Here is a 20,729-nt window from a genome sequence, read left to right on the forward strand (position 1 = left end):
CTACCCCCAAGGATGTTTGTGGCCAAATTTGGTTACAATCCATGCAGAACTCTAGGACAAGTAGCGATTTATAGGATTTACCTCTATTTCCCCTATTGGGCCCCGCCCCTCCTGCCCCCGGGGGGTCAGAACCAAACTTTATACAAGTTCTGTTCCCCTTCCCCCAAGGATGTTTGTGGCCAAATTTGGTTACAATCCATGCAGAACTCTATGACTAGTAGCGATTTAAAGGAAATGTTGACGGACGGAAAGGGTACGTAGTGCAGGTTTTGGTCCTATCTTCAATTATTAAAGCACTCTGCACTTATTGGGTCGAATACAGAAATTACAATTTTCTCTTCAAGATTAACAAGAGATCCCATAGGGATTATCTTTGCACCAAAGAATGATATATGTCTGACAATGGAAAGAGGGAACTTTTTTCTGCTTTTCAAACTCTGACTACATCCTACATACAAAATTTGAGAAATATCATTTGAGTACTTTTTGAGAAATAGCTGAAACAAACTACATCTATCAAAATTCAAGATAGCAGCCTGTCGGCCATCTTGTCCGATGATCGGTCCCAAAATGCAATATGCACAACTAGGCCCCTTGTGGAACCTGCATATGAAATGTTAGACAGATCCCTTCAGTGCTTTCTGAGAAATAGCAGTAATAACCGGTCGGCCATCTTGTTAACAGATCAGGCCCAAAATGCAATATGCACAACTAAGGTCCTAGGGGAACCTACAAATTAAATTTGAGACAAATTCCTGCAGTACTTTCTGAGAAAGAGCGATAACAAACTTTAACTACCAAAATCAAGTCAGCCATAACCCATCGGTCCCAAAATCCAGTTTGCACAACTAGGCCCTAGGGGAACCTACATATATATTTGGAGACAGATCCCTTCAGTACTTTTTGAACAAAATCGCGGTAACAAACTTTCACAATCAAAATCCGAGATGGCTGCCTGGCGGCCATCCTGTTGACCAATCAGTCCCAAAATACAATATGCACAACTAGGGCCCTATAGGAATCTCCATATGAAATTTGAGAAAGATCCCTTCAGCACTTTCTGAGAAATAGTGGACGGAAGGAAGGAAGGACGACAGACTACGGACAAAAGGCGATTTGAATAGCCCACCATCTGATGATGGTGGGCTAAAAAGGGAAGAAGATTTGATGAAAGCATAATACATGTTCACAAATGTAAGAATACAGGTTGTCAGAAGCTTTAAACCAAGATGTATACATTCATATATGCCTAATAAGCTATATGACAACGATTTTTGGGTTGATGTTTTAAGCGGTAGAATAACTGACAGGAAGTACCTATAATTAATCCTGTGCCCTAACTTCAACATATATTATTGTACCAGACATTTACGACAGTAAACAGAACTACTTATGGTATTTTACAGGCACACAAGTATTACGTAATACTACATATATGCATAGCTTTAATTTCTAGTGAAGAGAGAAAACAATTTATATATATACATACCTTATACTTATGTCCTTAAACATTCGTTGTATCTGCACACTTACAAATTGTTTTTTGTGTCAAAACTTTCTTATTTGTCTAAGTCATATCCACTGCAAATAGGAAACAAAAATTCATTAGACAAATACATACAAAGTCAGACTGACGTACTCTGTATACAGTGCTTCATTCCCACCAGGCAGACAAGGAAAATCGAAGTGATCAAGAAAATACTCAATAAACATATCGAAGTATCAGAAGCCCTACATTGAATATATCTAAAATCAATTTTCTTGGAGGCTTTGTCTGAAGTTCGGGCGAAAAGGAATGTAAAACACCTATTTATACAAACATCTACAATACAAAGTACTTATAATAAAAGCACTGCAGGGATAATAGTCTGTTTCTATTGCTTTTAAATTTTGTGTTTCAACATATTTCTGTATTGCCTGATGTCTCCATACCAACCCAAGCCAAGTTTTAATGAAGATACACACGAAGTATATAAAAGTGTATTGTAACAAATAATGCATGACCCTGCGACTAGACTTAGAAAATTGTACACTTACTCTGTAAACATTTCTGAGTACACATTTAGTGTTCTGATACAGATTTATTGCCTTATTGTGGGTATACGCTGTATTAGAATGAAGACAGCATCTGTCAATTAATGATAACATTGAATTACTTGCTTGCCTTAAATAAGTCTTTAATATTAATATTAAAAGACAATACCCCTTGAACCCAAATATAGAAACAGTTGCGAGATAGTCTGAACAAAGGTTGATTTTTGGCTTGTCTAATAACTAGAATAGCACTGCAAGCTTTGTCTTGTCTAACAGAACAATAGACATTGTCTTGTTAACAGAACAACAAACATTGTCTTGTCTAACAGAACAACACACATAATGTCTGACAGAACAACAGACATTGTCTTGTCTAACAGAACAACAGACATTGTCTTGTCTAACAGAACAACAGACAATGTCTTGTCTAACAGAACAACAGACATTGTCTTGTCTAACAGAACAACAGACATTGTCTTGTCTAACAGACACATTGTCTTGTCTAACAGAACAACACGTCTAACAGAACAGACATTGTCTTGTCTAACAGAACAACAGACATTCTAAACATTCTAACATTAATAACAACAGACAATTGTCTTGTCTAACAGAACAACAGACATTGTTCTTGTCTAACAGAACAACAGACATTGTCTTGTCTACAAAACACAGAACAACAGACTTTCTCAACTTGTCTAACAGAACAACAGACATTTGTCTTGTCTAACAGAACATAACATTTCTTGTCTGACATGTCTCAAATGTCTAACAGAACAACAGGGACATTGTCTTGTCTAACAGCACTTGTCTTTCTAACAAACAGGACATTGTCTTGTCTAACTGAACAACAGACACTTGTCTTGACCAACTTGTCTGGACCAACAGAACAAACAACAGACATTGGTCTTGTCTAACAGAACAACAGACATTGTCTTATGTCTAACTGAACAACAGACATTGGATTGTCTTGTCAACAGAACTCAACATTGTCTTGTCTAACAGAACAACAACATTGTCTTGTCTAACAGAACAACAGACATTCTCTTATCTAACTGAACAACAAGTGACATTGTCTTGTCCATCAGAACAAACAAACATGTCTAGAACAAACTAAAACAAACAGACAATGTCTTGTCTAACAGAACAACAGACATTGTCTTGTCTAACAGAACAACAGACATTGTCTTGTCTAACAGAACAACAGACATTGTCTTGTCCTTGTGTCTAACAAAACCAACAGAACAACAGACATTGTCTTGGTCTTGACATTCTTGTCTAAAACAGAACAACAGACATTGTCATTTGTCTAACTTGACAACAGACTTTGTCTTATCTAACAGAACAACAGACATTGTTTTGTCCAACAGACCAACAACAACATTGTTAATTCTTGTCTGAACAGACATTGTCTTGTCTAACAGAACAACAGACATTGTCTTGTTGTCTAACAGAAACAAGCAGACATCAACAGAACAACAGACATTGTCTTGTCTAACAGAACAACAGACATTGTCTTGTCTAACAGAACAAACAGGACATTGTCTTGTCTAACAGAAACAACAGGATTGTCTTGTCTAACAGAACAACAGACATTGTTCTTGTCTAACAGAACAACAGACATTGTTTTGTCTCTAACAGAACAACAGACATTGTCTTGTCTAACAGAACAACAGACATTGTCTTGTCTAACAGAACAACAGACATTGTCAATGTCTAACAGAACAACAGACATTGTCTTGTCTAACAGAACAACAGACATTCTCAATGTCTGTTTAACAGAACAACAGACATTGTCTTTATCTAACAGAACAACAGACATTGCCTTGTCTAACAGAACAACAGACATTGCCTTGTCTAACAGAACAACAGACATTGTCTTGTCTAACAGAACAACAGACATTGTCTTGTCTAACAGAACAACAGACAATGTCTTGTCTAATCGAACAACAGACATTGTCTTGTCTAACAGAACAACAGACATTGTCTTATCTAACTGAACAACAGACATTGTCTTGACCACTTGACCAACAGAACAACAGACATTGTTAAATTGTCTGACTGTACAACAGACAATGTCTTGTCTAACAGAACAACAGACAATGTCTTGTCTAATCGAACAACAGACATTGTCTTGTCTAACAGAACAACAGACAATGTCTTGTCTAATCGAGACAACAGACATTGTCTTGTCTAACAGAACAAAAGACATTGTCTTATCTAACTGAACAACAGACATTGTCTTGACCACTTGACCAACAGAACAACAGACATTGTTAAATTGTCTGACTGTACAACACACATTGTCTTGTCTAACAGAACAACAGACAATGTCTTGTCTAACTGAACAACAGACATTGTCTTATCTAACACACAACAGACATTGTCTTGACCAGCAAAGCAATATACATTTTCTTGTCTTACAGAACAACAGACATTGTCATGTCTAACCACTGTACAACACACATTTCCTTGACTAACAGAACAACAGACATTGTCTTGTCTAACAGAACAATTAACACACGTTAACTGAATGACATCTTGCAGGCATTGTCTTGCTAACACCTTGATCAGACATTACATTTCTTACAGAAAATCAGACTATAGAAAACAGAGATAGCACATTGAACTAACCATAGATGTACAATGCAGTCTACCTATATTGTGCTGTCATGTGAAATGTAGGTCAGACTGTAATATGCTGAAATAATGATCAATTTTGCTACAAAATATCTGCCATTACTTTTACCTCACCAGGACCTTTACAGGAAATGTGGGGCCATTGATCTCCATCAGAGATCTCTCAGAGGTATATTCCAGGCACAAAACTGTTGTATGTCATTACTCAGACCGGCTGAATGTCTTAAGACTCCAACAAAATAATTTCTTCAGCCTTGGTTTTATGATCTGTACAGCTAGTCCGAGTAGACTGCACACATGTTTCTAGGAGTAAATGTAAGATTTAAGAGGTCTGCAACAACAATTTGTTTCCTAGATTTCGAGAAAAATTGGGCAGGTGCCAATACATTGGTAAACTTAGATACAAAATCTATTTGTGAAAAATAAAAGAAATATTTTTCAGATTTATTGCATGATTCTTTCCTATCGATATGTTTTATTTAATTTAACGATAGATGCCTTAACTTAAAGTTTTAAATTTTTGAAATGTAACTGTCAAATGATTTAAATAATTTTGTAGAGTCCCGAATGTAATATTAGTGCTACACATATAATCACTTCCTGAGCAATTTTAAAATGATAAATTAATTATTACTTTTTATTGTGCAGGTCATCTTGTATTTCCCTAGCGTCGTCCTAATTATAATTACTGCACAGTAATTAATTATTGACTGTCACAACACCAAGCAGTAAAACAGTAAAAAGAACCTTCATTAAATTATTAACACAGTTTTATACAGGAAATATTGCATTTGTTTGGTGTTATAACTTCATCTTAGGCAATGAATAGAGATTTTTATGTTATAATTACAATTGATATCTTTTTGATTGTTTCTGAAACATGGTGAGTCTTTAGGACGAGCCAAAAAATACTCTGAATGGGTTGATTAGATATCTTTCATTCTTGATTATTTTCATTTGTTCATATGATCTTCACTTTGATTTGTTGTTATGACCTTCATCTTACATATTTTGCTCAAATGACCTTCATCTTGATTGAACTTGTTTAGAAGATCATTCCCTTGAAGATGTGTGTCAAAAGACCTTTACTTCACTTAACTTGTTCACAATCCAAGCCTTCCCCTTGAAGTGCATAAAGATCAAGACCAGTTGATTTTGATCATTTTGCTTCGATCTACTTTGATCATTTTGATCCTGTGACTTTCACCTATATCAGATCTGGATCAATTTGTTTGAATTAGATTAGATTGGCTGCATGATTACCATGGAAATATTTGTGAAAGATTTACCTCAAGTACAACACTAACCCTTCAACTTAACAGAATACATTCAATATATACAGAGGGTAGCAATATGTACAATGTACAAGGAAAGGTATGTATAAGTTCATAAGTTGACTTACAATAAATCAAATAATCAATGCTAAGTTATATTGGTTGTAATAATAGAACTGGATCAATGTTAATTTACAAAAGTTTTATGGTTTTATGGCAGCTGGTAAAACGTGATATAATCAACATGCAACAATAAATATGTAGAATATTAAATTTTGTGATCATGAACATGGTACACACCAGTACATTGTAAATTATAAGAGAGTCACCTCTATCAATAGATCTTACTCTTGGGTAAAAGTAGTAATGGGTCAATTATCGATTATAATCGAAAATCTGTTGATATTGGTACAATGTATATACCGTCGTAGACTTATATTATTAACTTTTGCTTATAGCTTAACAGATATCTTTTCAATTATTACTACTTGGTTGCGCATGCTTTTAAATTTGATCAATTTTCAACGGAAAATGAAATATTATATGAGTGAGTATTTTAATCAAAGGGACAATTTAATGAGGCTAATTCTGTTACATAACCTCGAAGCAAAATATGACATAAATGTACTGTTCCATATATATTCCTTATAAAACATATACATGTAACAAGAAATTATTGACAAATTCTATGACATTATTAAGTTAATGGTTGATACGTCGAAATTCCAAATCGTTGGATCAAAATGATTAAGCAGGTATAACATGTATGCTGTACCCATATCCGAGCCAAAGTCACTTATGTTAATCAAATGCAATCATAGCCACATGAGGAGCTGGGAAAATTATATTTAGACAACAACACACACCTAATAACGTAAACACACTACTGTAAGATCGAGCGATTTATAGTTCTAGACAAAAATTTCTTTACTACATTGGCAAAGGCCAGGGTTCGGCATACAAGACGTCCGACCACAATGTGTAATGGCGGACAGTAAGCGAGTTTGAACATTTCACATACATTTCACTACAGTGGGCTTTTCTGGCATATCACAGTAAAACCAACTACGGTAACCTTCGGTTAGTTCGAATATTGATGGACCAGTTGGAATTATCCGAAATTAAGCTTCAGGAAAAAATTGTGAGTTCGAACTATCCAAGTTGAACTTGGTAAAAACCAGTTTTGAGTACCGATGTACCTGGCATAAGCAATGTAAGGCAGAAAATATATAGGGAAAGTATTTAGTTTCCTGAAGATAATATATTCAATCATTTTCTCGTAAACATGAGCATTTAATTAGTGAATTTATAAATAATTGCGTAGTAGAAGCCGCATGCATATGTGCACGTGGACAAGGCCCCAAACAGCACCGTTCACGATCGCGGCCTATAATTTACATCGACTTCCGTTAACTGAGATAGAAACTTTATTTAAACCACAGAAAACTAGTTAGATCTTTGTTATATTTCGTAACAAACGTAAATTTATTTATTTACTTTTTTAGTTAAAGAAAATCCGGTTGCATTTACGAAACTGCTGTTGAAAATATTTGTTTACATTCATTTCGTAAAATTAGGTCACAATCGCACTATGACTGTCAGATTGTCCAAAACCCGATTGCATATTGTCTGCTTCTAAAATTTTGTAACTAGTTTTAACCTGATGAAAAGCTATGTATCTATTGTCCAATTACCCATCACGTGGATTGTTTTGGCTGGAGCTGAATATGTAATCACACTCACTTGCTGTGACCCAGCTGCTGGCTTTTGATGCTCACTGTGACATCTCGTAATTGGTCTGTCCAAGCCAGCGTGACGCACGTGTTTACAGGTAATTTAACACCTTGATTGGCTGATTAAAGATAGATTGAATGCATATTTTAAACTGATATCCGTATCTAGATTGGACTTCTTCCACATGTTTCCATCAGGTACAGCGAATTCAAATCTACATTGTTGGGGCCTAAGATTAAATATTTGGCCTTGCTGCTTTTTGTACGATATATCGGCATAAATAATTTTTATTTATGGCTTAAAATGTTAATTACTTATCTGTCGTATGGTCATTATAATGATCATTTATACAATCTTTATTCCAAACATCAAAACTGTTGCAATATGCAAAATATATCGCCATTTTTAGGGACCCCATTGCGCCGATTTGCCGACAAAAATCTTACTTTTACGTTCATAATTTGACATGTTCGAACTATCCGAAATAGGATTTATTATAAAAAGTCAGTGTTCGAACTATCACTAGCTAAAAAATTACCATTTTTCTGGAAAAAATTGTGTGTTGAACTATCTGGCGGTTCGAATTAACCGGAGGTTTACCGTAATCTAATTTCCATTAGAACTGGTTTGTTTACGATATATAAGCAAATTTTAATGTACTCTAGGCTTAGACTGACTTGTTGTTTTAATTATAAGACTTTAAGCTTTTGTGTGCATATTCCTTATCCAAAGAAAATATCACTGAAAAGATATCACAACAGCAAATTTGAATTTCCAAAACCGTTTACAGACTCTTTACCTGTGATTTACATTTCACAAAATAGACTCCTATATCAATGGCCCTACTCTTACACCTTTACTGTAAACATTTTCCCAGCAATTAATTTTCATCTTCCTGTCAAAATGCAAAATTTAAAATAAGTGGGTTTACAGTATTCTAGTCTGTATTGTAGAATCTACACTTCCTACATAATCAAGTATTTAGTACCTTGTTGATTATAGTAATTCTTAATTAATCTAGTCTGTATTGTAGAATCTATCTTCTTGGCTAAGGTTTTTAATAATTATATATTTAGTACTTTTGTTGATTAAAATAATCATGAATATTTCATTCTGATGAAACTTTACCCCAAAAAAAATTCTGAGAACCATAATGATTCAACAAAATATGTGTATGCACCTATTATTATGATATGGCCTATATGTACGTCTTTTAAAAAAGTTAAGTATGTATATGTATATACACACATGTAATTACCAATTTACAGGCAAATGGACATTATAAGATAAACTATCTATTTTACAAAATTACAATTATCTACCTATATAGCCTTAGCTAGTAATTACTAATTAGTGTAGTCAAATATGAATTGTTTATAGCTGCAGTATGACCCATATGTGAAATTTAGGTAATTGAATTGGAGGATTGAGGGATGAAAACATTTTTGGACACATGCATGACCTTGAAAAGGTCAAAGTATTTATTTTTCACAAATTTGGTATGAATTCAGCATTTCATATCCCAGAAAATTGCAAGTTACTATTTTATTCTTCATTCCATGCATCAACTTATATGATATGAGATTAAGTCTTCCAGACTGAGAGGTAATAATTCATGTGTTCACTGGCCCTCTGCCTTTAGGTTTCTTGTTTGAAAACCATCTGCAGCACAGTTTCCCAGGAACTGAATCAAATTTTAATTAAATAAGACAAAGTCTATTCATCGTATATCTGACTTTCCTTATCTCCAAAACCTGCCACATCCTAAATGGCCTTTCCTGTTAATAACACAACCAATTCAGCCGCTTTGAGCACAAATATAATTACCTAACTTTTATCTTCAAGATCTAGATTTAGATACAAAATTAAATCACTAGTACAGTATAGTACATACTGTACACAACTCTCTATTGTACATGTACACACAGGGGTCGATATATTGGAAGGACCACCAAGATTGTATAGGCTACCAACTGGTGCTGTGGGTCACCAAACATCAAGTTATGGGTCTTAACTAATTCTATTTAAAAAGATCATTGAGATCCTTTGGACTGAGATATAATGGGAACCATGACCTAAGAGAAAATTCAATTGGGATCCCACCGGAATCCCGCTGGAATTTGATACTCTAACCGGGTTCCGATTGGGTAAATCGAGAGAGTCTGAATGACCGGGATCCCAGCAGCAATTCCACATGAGCGGGATTCTGGCTGGTCAATGAAGAGTTACTCTCCTTTTTTGGAACTCTTTTGTGTTGAGACAGATTAAAATTATGATAGAGGCTACCAGGTTGGGTAGTCAAAGTTTTGCACATTTATTTGTGAATTTTAGGATATCAGCGTTTTGGGTAAATTTCATATTTAAAAGTCATTTCATAAACCTAAAACTAAAAGAAAAAATTCCTGGTCATATCTCGCCGGCATTCTGGTCTTTTCCCACCAGGATATGGCCGGGATCCTGCCGGGATTCCCTGTCATACTTTCTCTTGCATAGGGAATGCATAAACAGTAAAAAGCCCACTACCTTTCCAGAGCAAAATATAAAGATTTCTTAAAAACATAAATAACATGATATATACTGATGGCCTTAGATGAGGTTACAATGCCAAACATATGTAAGATTTCCTGCGCAAAATATAACAACGGTGGAGTCATTTCGCTGTTTTGCCATCTGGCGCAGTGATAATCAACTACGCCGTTATTTAGGACAACGCCGGGAAACATAAGACGACCCGTGTAATGAAAATTAACATTTATTTTAATTAAATTGTTCAGAAGGTGATCATGATGATTTGTGTAGTATTAACAGTAATTTAATAACTTTTGCGACACTACAAAATTATCGATCTTGTTTTACATTCCGATTTTAAAAATTAAAAGCTGTTTCGGAAAGGTAGTGGAAAGGTCACTAAAAGTAGAGGATATCGTTTAAATATGTTTCTTTCATATTTTATAATTGATGTACTTTATTACCTGGTGGTCCTGCTGTATGATTGATATATTAAAGTTAGGCCAAAAAAAAAAACTGGGTTTCAGGTACCCCTACTACCTACCCTAGTTTTTACCTCCGAGCCTAGCTGTTTTATAACACTTTTTCAAAACAAAAATGTAGTGTGTGAAGTTTTTAGCTTAGATTTTTACAGAAGTATATCCAGATAAAGTTAAATTAAAGCAATAATATATATAAAGCTTCTAGCCAGCATTAACCCTGAAAGACAAATTACTTTGTAATGTAGTAATGAAGCAACTGAACCCCTAGCTCCTCCAAAAAAATTAAAAAAAAAGATAAAAAAATTCCTGATCGAGCTACCCCATTTTTTTAGTCATGTTCTAACCTGAAACATGCATATAATTTTTTTTTGGCCTTAGCTACATGATGATATATATATATATATATATATATACTTCCTCCAAATCCCATAGCAACTTTATTGTTGAAATGCATCTAATAACTATTGTGTGGGTGTGACAACAGAAAAAGATATAATAAACAAAGCAGTGTCTACCTGTTTTAGATTTAGTTCATAGATGTACTGCATCTAAAAGAAATCCAATCAAGTTTAAGTATCAATATAATTCCATGCTTTTAATTGTTAATTCGAGAAATGATGATATGTTTATATTATAGGTACATCGTTATGCATTATCTGGTATAATGTATCTAAAAAATATTATAGGTAGTACTAATTTATATGGGTTACATGCAATTTTTTTATGGACTTGAACAAAAACTGAGTAATGGAAATGAGGGAATGACTGCACATAATTGTAGAGATCAAGCATTTGCTACCATATATACGTACGCATATCAATAATTGAGATCAGGTAGATTCCAATCGCAACACACCATCAGGGTATAAAATCAATATAACCGTTACCCATGATATGTAAGCAGTAATCAATAACGGTTTTCAGCATTACATTATACATTCAAAACCACATACAAAGTAAAAACTGCAATACGAATATTGTTTGATAATCATACTAAGGAAATCCTGCTGTAGTCTATAGTTAATTCAACCAATAACCCAAGGAATTGACTAGTTAGCTTACAATGTAGGTTGGTTTGCGTTTGCTAAAAACATCCACACTATCAATTAATATGACAATCCGTCTATCATCAAAACGAAATATTCACCATGTCATTAATTAAGGTTAATTATAACACAATTTCTTGCAAACGCAGTTGATTTCAAATCTATATACATTTCATTGGACATTATTAATCGAATAATCGATACAAATTAGCTCCAAAATCCGTTGATGAACGTAAAGTCACTGTTAGTCATGTAACAACACTGCGGCAGCGCTTACGTTTGGTTACATACTTACGGCATATATTTGCATGCAATTACCTTATATCCGATTTTTCATTGTAGGCAAAGTTCTAAGCATTAGTAAGCGTATAGATTCCCTTTTCGTTGCATGTGCACCTGTAATCGTTGACCTAGAAATACCAGATGGTCAAGATTGTGTGTTGATTGTAAGCAATCAAGGAAGTAGGTTACAAGTGCCCTCTACTGGTGGTTGTTACTTCTTCCTGTAAGGGGAGATAATTATTGTAGTAGACGTTTATGTACAGTATGGTAACAAAAGACACTGAAATATATTCTATACTTTCATATTTCAAAAAACAAATCATCCTGTTGTTAAAGTGAATGTTAGATAACAAATTGTTTTTCTTTTTAATTAATAATTAATTCACTAAAAATAATTGTGTTTTTAAATATTATCGGAAGAGAAGGTACTTTTCAAATTACTATATTTTCATCCTCGAACATATTGTATACTCAATTCATTCAAAGTTTTGCTTACTATTGCTGATTAGATAATACTATTTATTGTTTATTGATTTATCTTAGCTGACGATACATTTCTTATAATTTACAAAAAGGGGCATCACATTTTCTTACCCAATGTTAAAGCCTATTTGATTATTTGATTGAGATTAATTAAGAATGCATGTTTTCGTAACTAAACACCAAAAAAACCCAAACAAACAAACAAAAAATTAATAAATAAATAAAAGCGCTGATAAATGATGTCATGCACAAGTGATTTCAACTACTGTACATTGACAAAAATCTATTTCATTTTAGTTTTTGAAATAAAACCAGAAACATATATGTCATATATGTTTCTGATAAAACCTAATTCGTGGTGATTGATGAAATCCCATATATCAAATATACATTGTACCTGTGGACAAGAAACGCTTAAAATGCTTATTATCTATGATAATTTATAGAAAGAACCATAACACGTATGTATTCGAATCATACGATGAGGTAAAATAGATGATTTGCATTTCTCAATGTGACAGCTGTTGTCAAAATGGCGAAGCACTGTCGTTTGGACAACTTACGAAGCGACAATCGCTTGAAGAATTTGGATTTTATGTAAAGCGTGATATTACATATTTTCCTCAGTGTAAAATATATGAAGATTGATGCAGATTATGCATGGATATTCTTATACGGGCGAAAAAACTAGTGTTGGCAATGTAAACAATCGCACGTTCAACAGGTCAATGCACAGCTGATACGTCTGCAGCGCATGTTGTTCTGATGGTTCATCGAATAACTGATACAGCCACCTCCAAACAATTACTTTGACCAGTGTAAATTCCCAAACTTTCCTTAGAGTAATGAGAAGGCATGTAATTGTGACAGAAATATTTTATATTGTTACAGATGAAACATAAAAGCACCTGCAAGAGTATAAGACAAGTTAAAGCTTTTAAAGTTTAATATTTTGTGTAGATTGTCAAGTCCAGTTTTTTTTATCAATAACAATATTATATTTACATGTATACTACAGAACTAAAGATCATTTGTATTAAAATGACAAATGATCTTCTGTCAATAAATGACATATTACCTTAGTCAAAGTGTAACAATTAATCACATACTTATTTTTAATTACAGGAAGCTAATCATGGAAAACTTTGATGTGATAGCAGTTCTTAAATCAAAAGGACATACATGCATATGAGGAAAGGACTGGATTAAAAGAATGGACATCATAACTTATGGAAAGAGAGAAATTTTATACAAATGCATTGTAGATACACTACAAATGTAATCCAGTATTTTTATTAAGATGTGTTTAAAGTGAAAAATACAAGTTATGACAGCACTTTGTTGTTTTATTTGTATTCCAAACTTTATGAGCTACATGTAGCCTGTATTCCCTTCATTTGAGTCAGTCGAAATGTCCCGGATTCCAGCTCCTTGTCCCTTTCCTACCCAAGAAATGGAAACTGTGTCCATTGACAATGATAGTGATAGTGATAATTGTCTTTATGTAGTTCCCTTGCATCAGATGTGTATACAGTAATAACTGAACAGTCTTTAAACAGAAATGCAATGTTCAGGGTTTCTTTCAAAAGAATAATATGGACAGTCTATACAAATGTATATGAATCTTTTTAAAGGTATTATTGAAAGTTACACTCTGCCACCCTCGATACTCCAGGGTTTAAGACACGGACATCCTATCCACCCCTGAACTATCCCATTATAAACAGGAGGCAGTTCATGAGAATAAAAACTGGCCAATCACAGGTCTGCAGAGAAATCCTTTTAGATTTCAGAGAGTGAGCGATGTCCAACTTCAAAGCCACAGTCAACCACAGTGTACCATTATTAGATTATTTTGATGTACAAGATCATCAAAGGATCAAATTACCTGTGTCTTCTGTTGCCTTCATTTTTGCTATGCTATAGCCTAAGGGTGGATATAATGTCAGTAGATAGCAACCCCTGGAGTATTGAGGATACACCTCTGCAGGATCATTTAGTTTTGTAAACTTAGATTAAAATATGGTGTTACAAATAGGTTTCATATTAAGATAATTTAAGATAACTAATAACAGATTTCTATGAAGTGGCACACATGCTTTTGAGAGCAATATTGAACATGCAACCATTGATAGTGGGGGTTTTTATTCAGTTTTTTATAATGGTAAAATTACTGCCATTACCTTTATTCTCTTCTTGAGAATTAATTATTTAATAAATAGATTTAACACACATAAGAAATTCTAATAATTTTTATTTGCTCAAAGTTTTCAATTTTGCACAGTGCAGCACTGCAGTACAAAAAAGCACTCACAGTCTGACCTGCAAACACAAGAGTTTCTTCAATATTCTCTAGATGCAAAAATATAATTTGAGATTAATGAAATATCATTTAAATTTCTTTTCATAATTTTCCATTCAGCTTTAAGTGTTCAACAGTTTCTAGTGGATATAATGACAGTGAAAATAACCTCTAGAGTATCAAGGATGCAGTCTCCCATGTTATGAATATGTCATTGTTCTGTAGTAGAAGGGGAAATATACATGGCTAGTAAGAGGCTGAACTTAATACATCTACCACCTCAGTTAAGGTTCACTGATCTGGACCTGGACCATCCAAAAACATACAATCATTTTTATTACAATAAAAAGAATAGTGATGATGGATTTGTGTTTCTTCGGATGGGAACAGGTAACAAGACATTCAAACCTTATACAGGTGAAGATCTGATTTAATGTAAAGTATATACATGTAACATGTGTATATACAAAAAAAAGTCTGGAGTTATTCTTGTTTTATTGCACTGTTTAAATATTAGAGTTAAATTCTATCTTTTTTACCTCATTTAATAAATATGCTATTCACAAATAAATTTTGTTATAGGTTGACTGCTTTGCAATCTTAAGATTTAGTGGTAACTATTTTATCAAACAGCTGCAATGATATCAAAAGTCAAGTTCTGACATCTTATTCTTAATCTCTGTTAAATCTGAAAAATCTCTTTGAAAAGAGAGTATGAAATTGCACAAAATATTAAATAAATGAAAAGCCTGAATGTCACTAGAATGACTGTTTGTTTCAATGTTAGCATATTAAAAGCTTTGATCATACTCTATTGCTTTCTTATCAAAATCCAAAAAGGAAGGGATTGATCATTACATGTATTTTGCCTTATGTTTGTTTACAGATTTACATGGAGAAAACTGAATATACAGTATATTATTTGGTTTGTTAATAAAATTGAATATTTAGTCTCAAATAAATCCATCAGTATTTCAAATTCAATAAAATATTATTGACTCATAGATATTAGACATTGGCCTATGGCTGTCAAGAAAAAGCTTTATCCTCTCCAATTTGTATAATTGTGGTTTTCTTTTTCATTGCTGCTCACAAGAAACATTTGAATGGATCATCAAATAGACAACCAGAAGACTGATTTCTCTTCTTATTTGAAGTGTCATCATAATTGTCCCAAGTAAACCAAATAAGATTCATGTATATTTACATGTACATACATTCTATTTACATGGTACATGTATAAATATTTACCGGTAATGTTTCATAAAATGAAAGGAAGAACAAGTAGATTTCTTTAAATATCTGCTAAAGTAATACTCCCTCTCATTCTACACAGTATTCCCTTAATGTGAAACTCATGTGTAACTCACCAGAGCAAACTTAGTACACTTTACTTATACTGACTAAAGTAGACCTAGTGCATTAGCAATCTGTTTCTATTTGCAAAGAAATGTTCATCATACAATGTATTTAAATTGACTGTGTTGTCAAAACATGTACTTAATGTTTCTGGTGTTAAATAGTTATTAAATATACCGGACATGTATATTATGTATAACTTTAATGTTCATATGTATACATGTACATTGCCTCCCGTAATGTAGGGGGGGGGGGGGGGCCTACAAGTGTAAACGTGTTGTACATGTACTTTTGATCAATGGATTTATTATTTTTATTTCAATGGCGGTAACTACAGACAGAGATTGGTCCACAATTATTTCTCAATAATCTTTCATATATAAACTGTCAGTATAATCAGGTTTCATAATTCATATGCAAAATGAGGATTTTTAATTTTTCAATCTGCGTTCCGTACAAACAGCTGACAAATGGAATCAGAGTGTGTAAATACAATGTATAAATTACATTGAAGCGACGAGTTACCCTTATATTTCATGCTGTGACTGTTTCAGAAATAAGAAAATAGTATAAAAATACCTTATTCAAGCACTTATTATCTTATCAATGAGTTTTCACGCCGATATTTACACCAATTAAACAAACGCGTTTCGTCGTGTTGACATCGGTAAAAAATGTGTCAGGTAATAGACAGGAAGTGCCTTTTTGTCAGGTGTTTTCCTTACGTCATTACAAAATATGCCGCTTACATCACTGAGAAATGCAAATGGTAAATTGCGGAATATCCGAGAGTAATTTAGGTAGATATTTTTTGCAGATATTGTATATTCTATTACAACGTCAAGAGATTCCACGAGATAATCAAAACGCCAGATTATGGCAAACCTCAAAAAAAGTTTCAAATGAAGTTTTCCCGTATGTATTTGGACACAATATGCTCTAACATGTACCAAAATAATCGGCCTGTCAAAAATGACCGGAAAATGCTTTTTACTCGAGGTCACGAATTTTCGATTTTATGGCAGTTTTCACCTGTTTTCAGTATTCATACGATTGTAATCACGTTAATGACAAGTATTTATCTGTTTCATATCGTTTTTGATGAAGTTAACAGTAAAAAAAAAATGTTGAGCTGTATAAAATTCCCGCCTTTTTGGTCTGCATGCAGATGGCGGGAAAACACTCAAATATGTCACCAGTAATGAAATCTCAATAAAATTTCTTATGTAATTATCCTATATATTATTGTCTATCTTCATATGTCGTCTAACGGTTGTTCGTGGTACTTCATCCATCATTTCTTCGAGAAATACTGTATTACAGGTCTAAGTTTTGGTCTTTCAGCTACATTTACAACAGATCATAAAGACGTATACGTCACTGTATTTCAGGACGTATTTCTTATCACCAAGATGTCCTTTATACACCGTAACAATAATAAGTTATTAAAAATATTCAATTTCCCACAAGCAGATTTCATACTCAATGTTTATAAAAAGAAACAGTATAATGAAATATGTTTTACAGTTTTACTTATAATACAACACAAGAGTAGACCGTCTTCTATGTAGTATTATACCAAAATAGCTTCAGTTAAACATCTTTTTATTACGCAAATGCCCATGATTTCATTGTGTTTATATATTTTTACAAAAACAAATTTCTTTTTAAAACATCCTTATTTTAAAGATGCTCCACCGCCGACAGAGCATAAATGATATTCATCATTTGAACAATAATTGGTGTTTAATCGTGTATATAATAGTCTAATTAACACAAAAAATAACATAAAATAATTTATTTTGCCTTTGGTACATGCGCATTCAGTAATTCATTCCATATAGGATATAGTGGTACGGAATTTTTTCGGGATGCAATTAATTATTTTTCATATTTTTAACTTGAGGTAAAATTAGAAGCTCAAACTTTCCAATGGTGGTAATGGTGTAAAGTAAGTAACTTTTGTAACTGAAGAAAGATACTAAATCGTCTGCTCCTGTTTTCAAAAGTGAAAAATACCATTTGTCGGCGGTGGAGCATCTTTAAATACAGGCCAATACCAACGATGTAGAAAATAAACATAATATGAACAGGAAGCTATTAACTCCTAATTTCCTCATTGAGTGGATCAGTTACAGGAAGGGAGTTAGGGAGAGAATGAAGTTACACGATATGATAAGTTTATTATTATATATGCTGGTAACAGCAACGATATGGCATTGTAAGAGTTACCTTTCTTTACTCATCAACAACGTCTGTGACGTTAGCGACATTACATATGTTTTTTCTTTTTTCTTTTTCATTTGAGAAACAATCGACGAGTCAGCATTCCTTTTGTGAACTTCATTGGCCCACGTTGATTTCTTCATAATGGCGTCCAATGACCATCATTTTTCTTATAATGAACGTTTGTCAAAGAAACTCAAATATATGGACCTTTGATTCGGTAATATATGGTGTTATACCGCTCTGATGAAATTTAAAATGACGAATAAGTGTACCTGTCTGTCCGTCCATCGAAAAAGGTTTTCAGTACAACTCCATCTAAACCACTTAATAAATTTCATAGCAGAAATATGCATGCAGGTTTTCTTTTGCCGAAGGTTTGCTTGCCACGGCAATCAGGTCACTACACATAGGTCTTTTGTAGAAAACAATGTCCAGAAAACTACTCCTAAATGTCATGATCAATTTCATTTTAACTTCACAGCAATGTTGGGTACCTTGTGTATGTGAACATGCAGATTTTCATTTGCTGAAATTACGGTTGCATTACCATGATATCCAGGTCAATTTACACAGGTTTTGTAAATTGGCCAATAACTCATTGACTTTTGGATCAATTATGTTCTAAGTTCAATTACTCTTCGTCAACATTTTTCTTTGAATCACTGTAAGTCCTGAACAACTGAATGGAATGTCACCAATCCTTCTTCATTATACGAATGAAGGGATTTCTTTTTCATATTTGGTTTTCGGTATCCTTATTAAAGGGAATACATTTTACAAGATACAAATCACAAGAACTTGCATATTGAAAAACAAAACAACATTAGCTATATACAACTATTACTGCGACAAAGAAAGTAAGAATAACAGAATAAAAACCATGTGCCATGGGTTAGGCCCCGAGGGCTGGAGGGGCGGGGTACAATATTGGAAGTAGAGGGGATTATGTACAAAAATCGTCATGTTATTATTATTATTATTTTTTTTTTTTGTAAATCAAGGGTCGACAAATAAGTTGTTCAAGCAATACCATTAAGTTTGATCGAGGTGAACTGGCAACATTGCTGACTTTGCCTTAATATGCCAGGGGAGCGATACAGGCCCTTTGGTAATCTATTTTTTGCTTTTCAAATTTAATATGAAGGTTACTTTTTTGAGACTGGTCGAAAAACAATATGGCCGACAAGTATATTACATGTAATATGTAAATGATAAAATTTGGTTGCAATCCGTCTATAGATGAGATCAGAAAATTTTAAAGATTTTTTTAAATGCATGAAATATATAGAAAAATATGAAGTGTCTAAGTATTTTATCTACGCATTGTATGTACATTCAAATTATTGAGGAAGTCAGTGCAACAATACAAGTGGTTTATAAGGTTAAATCGAAAAGGCACGGAAGCAAAATATTTCAGAATATTTTAGATTATATACCGGTCATACATATAACTATACAAGTATACAGTATACTTTCAATCAATATCATATAGATATACAGAATGATTATTTAACGATAACTGCGGGTGTACAACTGTCCATTTCAATATGTGTAGGTATATCCGTGTTTGTATTTATACTGTTATTTTTTAAGTATTTTCCAGCATTATTTCGAATTCTTTCACATCTTTGGCAGCGATAACTGTTTCATATGTCAATTACATGAAAGCTAAAAACAGTTTTTTCCGTATCTCCAAGTTTAATTCTGCATTAACCGTTACACTAATATCTTTTTCTGATATAATATTTTCCAACTTTATTATCTGTCCCATTTATGTAGTATTTTTTTTATTTGATCCTTCGGTTTTATCGATAGAAATTTACGTTTGTCTGGAAAGAATTTCAATAGCCATGTACCCGACCATCTTTGCAGTTTACTGAGATCATTTATGCATTATTTCTACATCCCTGTCAGTTCTGATTTCTCTGAAGAGTTTTGTATCATACTATTTGTATCAAATAGTGGAGACATGAAATTTATAAACTTCGTCAAATAATTTGATATACCACTCGCCTAAATGCTCATGGCAAATAAAATTATTGAACTCGTTTGATAAATTTCATATCACATAGTCACCTATGTAAGATCCTCTATGTAGTATGAAAAAACATCATTTTGAAATGTTTTATTTCATTATCAGAGAGGAGGTCAAAAACCATCGACAATTATATTGTTTTTAGCTTTAATTTTTTTCTACTAGTATATGGCATACATTTACAGTATCAATATAATGCCGCTATGTTTCATTTTAATTTGACAAACTGTTGTGTCAGTGTCTAGTAATACAGTGCTAGTCACGTGAACGTGTAAATATTAATGATATTACCTTTCTTGAGGCTCGGCGTATGGCCAAGGAAGA

At 33.2% G+C, this 20,729-nt stretch overlaps 1 protein-coding gene across 1 annotated transcript in view; it reads right to left on the reverse strand.

Moving 5' to 3' along the window:
• LOC138315351 (uncharacterized) overlaps positions 1-12,170 on the reverse strand; it is an 88,248-nt gene extending 76,078 nt beyond the window's left edge. Inside the window, exons 1-2 of the mRNA XM_069256307.1 lie at positions 12,034-12,170; positions 1,490-1,581 (exon numbers count right to left, since the gene is read on the reverse strand). The gene's annotated coding sequence lies outside the window, so the exon portion shown is untranslated. The remainder of the gene's footprint in view (positions 1-1,489; positions 1,582-12,033) is intronic.
• Between the last annotated feature and the right edge of the window lie 8,559 nt (positions 12,171-20,729).

This window comes from Argopecten irradians, chromosome 2, assembly GCF_041381155.1.
Source record: "Argopecten irradians isolate NY chromosome 2, Ai_NY, whole genome shotgun sequence".
Taxonomy (NCBI): domain Eukaryota; kingdom Metazoa; phylum Mollusca; class Bivalvia; order Pectinida; family Pectinidae; genus Argopecten; species Argopecten irradians.